Source organism: Chinchilla lanigera, unplaced genomic scaffold (genome assembly GCF_000276665.1).
Source record: "Chinchilla lanigera isolate Chin_1 unplaced genomic scaffold, ChiLan1.0 scaffold00007, whole genome shotgun sequence".
In the NCBI taxonomy this organism is placed as follows: Eukaryota; Metazoa; Chordata; class Mammalia; order Rodentia; family Chinchillidae; genus Chinchilla; species Chinchilla lanigera.
In genome coordinates this window covers 991624-999497 of record NW_004955408.1, presented here as the reverse complement: position 1 = coordinate 999497, position 7874 = coordinate 991624, and the positions used below count along the sequence as shown (strand labels likewise).

Sequence of the window (7874 nt, the reverse complement as noted above, 5' to 3'; positions counted from 1 at the left end):
CCTGGCAAGCACAAGGTCGTGAGTTTGATTCCCGGTACTGGAAAAAAACAAACAAAAAAAAAAAGATAAAGAAATATAGAGTGATCCCAAATAAACAATTTAATGATGCATCTCAAGGTCCTAGAAAATCAACAGCAACCCAAACCCAAAACTTCTAGAAAGAGATAAACATCAGAGAAGAAATTAATAAAATTGAGACTAAAAAATACAAATGATCAATGAGTCAAAGAATTGGTTCTCTGAAAGGCTAAACAAGATTGATAAATGCTTAGCCAAACTTACCAAAAGAAGGAAAGAAAGAGCCTGGGCTACACAGTGAGTTCAAACCATCCTGAGCTCCATAGTTAAATCCTGTCTCAAAACAAGAAAAACAAAAATCCCTACCAACTGAGAAAATCCTAGGGCCCAGTGGATTCACTGCCAAATTTTTCCAGAATTTAAGGGGAAAACTAACATCAAGACTCCTTAAAAACCCTTCCATGAAACTGAAAAGAAGGAGCACTTCCAAGCGTATTCCTGGAAACAAGCCTTACCCTGACTCCAAAACCAGACAAGGACCCAACTAAAAAAGAAAACTACAAGCCAATCTCTTTCCTGAATACAGATGAAAAAATCCTCAACAAGATACTGGCAAACAGAATGCAACAAATCACTTAGAAGATTATGACAAAATTTGTTTCATCTCAGGGATTCAAACATAGTTCAATATATGTAAATCAACAAATGGAAACAGAAGGATAAAAATCACATGATCACCTCAATAGATATAGAAAAAGCACTTGACAAAATCCAATGTTCATTCATAAAAACCTTGATAAAAACAAGCATGGAAGGATTTTACCTTAGGCTAGGCATGGTGGTACACACCTGTAATCTCAGCACTCGGGAGGCTGAGGCCGAAGAATCACTGTGAATTCCAAGCCAAGCTGAACTACATAGTGAGACCCCAACACAAAAAAACAAAAAGCAAACAATAAAAAAAGAATTATACATGTTGCACCTTAAAGCAAATTTTAATAATTCCCAAAAAAGTAACATTCTCCTATCATAGTGGGAAGGAAGAAAAAAGCAAAGGAGGAGATAAGAGAGAGAGATAGAATGAAAAGAGAAGGGGAAAAATGAGATGGAAAAAATACTACTAGAAAATAAGCAATGAGTCAGGTGATGGATGTTTGTAATCCCAGCACTTGCGAGGCAGAGGCAGGAAGATCACCACAGGTTCAAGGTCAGCCTGGGCTACACAGCAAAACCCTATCTCAAAAAAAAAAAAAGTAAATAAATAAAATTGTAAAAAGAAAAAAAATAATAGAATAAAAAATAAAATAAAAAGGACTGGATTCAATCCTCAATACAAAGGCCTTGGATTCAATCCTCAGAACTGGAAAAAAAATCAAAGTAAATAATGTATTTCTAAACAACTCTTAGTAGAAAGCAAATTGTGAAATATGTAAAACTGAACCACAGATGTGAAATTTCAACTAACACAGCACTTCAAGGAAAATGTATACCTCTAAATGTATTCATCAGGAAATAAAAAAATATTAAAGATAAATGATCTAAGCATTTAACTCAGACAATTAAGATAAAAACAGACCAAAACTCAAAGACATAAGCAATATAATAAAAATTGCATATAAAAAGATAATAGAAAAGATGAGTAAATCCAATATAGATATAAAATGCCAAATGATTTTTTTTCTCTTTTTTGAGACAGGGTCTCACTATGCAGTTCAGGCTGGCCTTGAGCTCACTTTGTACCCTACACTGGTCTCGAACTTGCAACTATCTTCCTGCCTCAGCCTCCTGAGTGCTGGGATTGCAGGCATGTACCACCATGCCCGGTTGCCAAATGATTTTAAACTTAAATAAAATAGAAGAAATCCATAGACAAAACTTATAATGCCAAAATTTCATGAGAAAGACAACTTGAACAGATAAGTCATTTTTTTTTTATTGAAATAAATCCCCCACTCAAGATCAGACCAAAACAAAAGGCCTGGCTCTGCCCTGGTTATTTGAACTTTCTCATCCTGGTGGTGCTGGGGAATCAGAGCCCCGACCCAGGCCCGCACAAGCAGCAGCTCAACCCTGAGCTGCCCTGGCCCAGGCGTCTGAACCCAGCCTCACCTTGTGGCAGAACCAGTTCCTCAGTCCAGGTGCTCCACAGTTGAACCCTCTTTGAGCATCTGAGCCCTTGAGACTTGGCCACAATGATGGGAACCGGTTTGCTATTCGATTTTAATTAAGTGTAATTGCAGAATTCCACTACCGGAAAGGTTTCACCATTCATTAAATCTGTCCCATCATGAAGTCCTTTTCTAACATGAAAAGGACGTGCTCCACAAGTAGAACACTCCTTGTAGTAATTTTGTGAGTTTTGATAAATACACAGAATCATAAAAGCAATGCCTCCATCAGAAGATAAAACTGTTCTCTCACTCCCAAAATTTCCCTCATAATTCTCTTTTCTACCCTTTCCCCACCTTCTCTCCTGGTGTGCGTTGATCTAGTCTCTGTCTCTGTCACTTTGCCTTTCCAGAAAATTCCATAAAAGGAATTATAAGTATCTGGCTTATAGATGAACCTATTAGAGCACTTTCACATGTACCTGAACAACTCAGGTATGTGAATCTACTTTTACAACTGTAAATTTTATGAAATTTAAATACAAATCATATGTTTCTCATGAAAATCTAGTGTCTAATTTGAGAAGTGCTATTATCACAAAATATACACCAGATTTCAAAACTTTAGTACAAAAAAGGTAAAATATTTCATTCATGATCTTTATGTTAATAACATGTAGAAATGAATGTGAAAGATTTTATTTCAAGATATTTAATACACAAGCCCTAATATTAAAAGCAGTGCTGACTTTTTTATTAGTACATGTTTGTGATACATAATGAATACCTTCTTCATGAGGAGCTAGTCAGGGGACATATTGTATCTTAGTTGTTTTTATTTCCCCTACCCCTTCCCACCTGACCTTCTCTCTCCATCCGTAGATCTCCATCCCATCTGCAAAAGGTTTACTTCTGTTTTCTGTCACCTTTTATTTTGCTCTTTAAGTTATTTATACTTTGGGTTTCTCATATCAGAGAAAGGTTTCAACCTTTTGTGTCTTATTATTATTATTGTCTGATGATGGTGGCAGTGGTGGTATTATTGTCTCTAGGTGCATCCATTTTCCTATAAATGACTCAAGTGTATCCCTCTTTATGGCAGAGTAATGCTCTGTTGTGTGTAAATACCATGTGTTCTTTATCCATTCATCTGTTGACGGGCAAATAGGCTGTTTCCAAGATTTAGCCAGTGTGAGTTGTGCTGCTATAAACATGCATATGTCACTGTGATATGATGTCTTTAACTCTTTCAGGAAGATACATAGAAGGGAAATGGCTGGATCAAATGAAATTTCTGTTTTTAGTTTTTTGAGGCATCTCCATATTGATTTCCATAGTGGTTGTACTAATTTACACTCTCATCAACAATGTAGATTTTCTTTTTCCTTGCAGCCTTGCCAGCATTATTTCTTAATTTTTTAATGATAACTATGCTTTCTGGGGTAAGGTGGAATCTCAGTGCTGTTTTAACTTGCATTTCTTTAATGACCAATGATGCTGAACATTTTTTCATGTATTTATTGGCCATTTGTACTTCTTCTGAGAGAAGTCTATTCATTTCAGTTGCCTATTTTTTGGTTGAGTCTTTTATTTGGGGGGGAGCCTAATTTTCTTGAGTTCTTTATGTAGTCTAGATATTAGTCCTTTGAGGTATAGGTGGAAAAATTTTCTTCCCATTCTGTAGGTTATCTCTTCACTCTGTTGGCTGTTTTCTTTGCTGAGCAGAAGCTTTTTGATATTTAAAATTAAAATAAATTCAAAATCAAATACTTAATATATTCTTTATAATTATTTATAATAATTTATTTATAATTAATTAATATCAAATAATGTTGATTCTTGGTATTTTTCTTGTACAATTGGGGCTCTTTTCAGAAAACCCTTGCCCATACTTATGTCTTCAAGAGTTTTACCTATTTATCTTCCAATAGATTGTCTTATTCTTCTGTTTTAACATTTAGATTTTTGATCCATTTTAATTTTAGTTCAGTACACAGTGAGATAGGGGTCTAGATTGGGTCTTCTGCATGTAGATAGGCTGTCTTTTCTCCAGAAAAGTTTATTAGGCCCTTTGTCAAAGACCAGGTAGCTGAATGTGCCTGGAGTGCTTTTTGGTTTGGTTTGTTTTGGGTTGTTTTATTTTGAGACAAGGTCTTGCTATGCAGTTCCATGCCTTGAACTCACTATGTAGCCCAGGCTGGCCTCAAACTCTCAGCAGTCCTCCTGTCTTAGCCTCCTAAAGTGCTGGGATTACAGGTGTCCACCATCAAAACCAGCTATCATGCTATTTTTATCACTGTAGATTCGTAATATAACTTGAAGTCTGGGATTGTGATGCCTTCTGCTTTGCTCTCATTGCCCAGAACTGGGTTTGCTATTCTAGGTCTCTTCTGAATTGATCCATCTGAATTGATTCCTTTCTCTAGTCCTACAAGGAATGCTATTTGTATTTTGATTGGGAATGCATTAAATTTGAGTATCAGTTTTGGAAGTATGGCCATTTTGACAATATTGGCTCTGCCTGTCCAGGAACAAAGGACATATTTCCTTTTTTTTTTTTTTTTTTTGGTACCGGGAATTGAACTCAGGACCTCAGGCTTGCCTGGCAAGCACTTACGCCGCTGAGCTATATCCCCGGCTCTATATTTCCATTTTCTGATGTCCTCTTCGATCTCCTTTTTCAGGGTACTGTGGTTTTCATTAGAAAGGTCTTTCACCTCCTTGGTTTGGTTAATTCCTACGTATTTTATTATTCTTGATGTTACTGTGAATAGTACTGATTTCCTCATTTCTTTTTCAGTGAGTTTATTATTGGTATACAGGAACACTATTGACTTTTTTTGTCTGAGGCAGGGTCTTGCTATGCAGTTCTGGCTGGCCTTAAACTCTGCCCAGGCTGGTCTTGAACTTGCAATGATCCTCTTGTCTCAGCCTCCCAAGTGCTGGGATTACAGGTGTGAGCCACCATCCCCAGCTAAAGGAACACTACTGATTTTTGTGTGTTAACTTTGTACCCTGCTACACTACTGAATTTGGTTAATTCTAGGAATCTTTTCGTAGAGTTTTTTGGGTCTTCTGTGTACAGAAGCAGCATGACATAATTTTTAAATAAACTATCATATCTTATAAGTTATGTAAGTCATATATATTTAAGTAATATATATTAAGTAATATATATTTAGGTAAAACAACTTAGGAGTGCAAGAATTTTTCAAAATCAGAAAATCTATTGTGACCTACCACATTATTAAGGAAAAGTTTTGGTAAGATTTCTTATGCCTGTGTTTAGATGGAGGACCAGTCTCATGGTCATAGGCAGGGTTTTTCAGGGGTGAATGGATCTAGGGTGTGTGATGCTGGGATTAAGGGTGTCCCACCCAGGGTGCTACCCGTCCTAAAAATGGGTATCCTGGATGGAATATAAGGCACAGACAGAGACGGGGAGAGAATCTTTCTTGCTTATCAAATTAGCCCAGATTTTAAGTGTTGCACACCTGTAACAAGGAGGCTGAGGTAGAAGGATCTCAAATTTGAGCCTTACCTGGGCAACTCAGTGACTTAGCGATATCCTGTGTTAAGATAAAATTTAAAAAGGCTGCAGAGGCAGCTCGGTGGGAAGGCCCGGGCTTCCATTCCCAGTACAGAAAAAAAAATTTTTTTTCTGAGCTGAGAACACAGCTCAGTGGTAAAGTGCTTGCTTAGCAGGTACAAGGCCCTGGGTCAGATCCCCAGCACTGAAATGCATATATTATTCTTTGGCTTCTGCCAAGTGTCAGCTCATTCAGCCAGTGTACAGCCAGCTCTTTCCATTAGGGACACATTATGCAAATTTTCAGGTTAACTTCTTGAATAAATACAAGATTGTTTTCATAAGCAACTGTCAGGTTTTGGTGCTATCTCGGCAGCTGCATCTACATCCCGTTGTTGTAACCAAAACAAGCTCTGAAGCTCCAAACTGAGACAGGGAGGGTGCTGATTACTGCAGATATTTTACTCTGCACTCACAAGGCCATCTAGAGAAGCCTTCAGAAAGTTGAAATATCCACTAAGGAGTTAATCACTAATAAAATGGCCCCGACTCAAAGTTCACTCTCAGTTAAACCACAAAACAGCATTCCCCATTGTCCTGGGGCAGCCGGTCCTCCCCGCTCGGCCAATCCACGATGCAAGTCCTCTGGACACTGAACCGCGACTTTTGCACCGGATGCAAAGATTCCCCAGATGAACAAAGGTTGTGCTCAAGCACCCCGAAGCCCCTCAGCTCCCACACGAGGCCACTGATGCCTATGGCGGGCAGTTATGGACCAGCCAACAACTGAAAGAATAAAATTGATGCTGGAACTCAAAGAGAGCTTCAAAATACAACGGTTTTAAAAAATTGAAACAAATGTAACATGAAGAGTGAGCTCAGTAGCCCTCAGTCCGCCTGCACGGATATCAAACCGTACGCCTGGTCGCGCTCCCACAGCCTGCCGGGTGTCTCTGCCTCTCGTGCTTCTTCACATGAAGGCAGTTTTGCAAGGGCCTCACAGCCGCATCCCACCTCTCCACACCCGACCCACCCCGGGGACGTCGCGCGCCCCCAACCCGCCCGGGCGGCAGCGGGTCGGGCGGGTCGGCGGCCTCTCCAGGCCCCGTGCTTCTGCTTAGTTTTCCACCCCCGCCCCCGTGAACCCCACGTGCGGGTGCAGCCGTCGCTGTCCCTTGCCAACAAGGGTCACGGAATAATCTATTCTTAGCAGCAGCGTCTCCCACTCTGCGGTCACCGCCCGGGGCTCCAACTAGTTGCTCTTCCCGGGAACAGAGAAGGCTAAAGTCCGGATTTTAGGTGAAGTCCCTTGATTTCTACACTTCTGCAACAACCTTTGAAGATTTTTAAACACTGCGAGTCGGGCAAAACGGTTCTGCCGGCTTCATGCGGTCAGTGCACCCCACTTTGCAGCCGGTGAAATGCTGGTGAAACGCGAGTTTCTCTTCACCCAAATTCTCTTCCTTCCCAGGTGAGGAAAGAGCCGACGGAGCCGCGCGTCTGCGGACCCGGCCGGCACCTGCGGCGCGGACTTCGGGGGACTCTTATTTAGTTAGGGGGGCTGGTTTGTTCACCCCCCTCGCTGAGAGCAGAATCCTGCGCTCCTATTTCCAGCCCACCACTGTGCACCCTCTCCCGCGGCGCTGCTGCACATAGTTCTTTGATCTTTTACGGGTTTTCCTGCTCCCCTACCCGCAGGTCCCAGAGTCCCCTGAACTGCCCTCTGTGCGTGGGCAGTCGCCCCAGGCTGCTTGAGGGCAGACGCGGCGGTTCCCGGCTCGCGCAGCGGCGAGGACGACCCCGGGGTGCGCCCGCGCCCCGGCCTGCGGGAGGGCGCGCTGCGCGAGGTCCAGCCGGGGCGGCACCGGCCGACCGCGCACCGAGGGCTCCCCGGGCGACGGCGGGCCTTCCGCTGATCTGGCCGACGCTGCTGCTAGGACTTTCCGGGTTTGCTCTCAACCGCTGCGCAGAAAACGCGACGAAGGCAAAGAGACTGGACTCGAAATGAAAAGAGAAAATGGTGCCACAAAGGCACGGGGAGTAAGAGCCCGGCCGCGCGCACGGTGGTTCTGGGAGAACGTGCCAGGCCGCCTCCGCGCCAGGCCCTCCGGGCTGGGAGAACTGGGCGTCCCCGCCGCCGCGCGCTTTCCCAGCTCCGCGAGGAGAGCTGAGCCGGGCGGCGCGGCGCGCTAAGGCAGCCAAGCAGCGCCCGCCCGCGC

General features: G+C 42.5%; 1 protein-coding gene across 1 annotated transcript in view; it reads left to right on the top strand.

Annotated features, from left to right (window-relative positions):
• Positions 1-7780: 7780 nt before the first annotated feature.
• Rufy1 (RUN and FYVE domain containing 1) overlaps positions 7781-7874 on the top strand; it is a gene marked incomplete in the record, with an annotated part of 44876 nt that continues 44782 nt past the window's right edge. The window contains 1 exon segment of the mRNA XM_013507916.1: positions 7781-7874.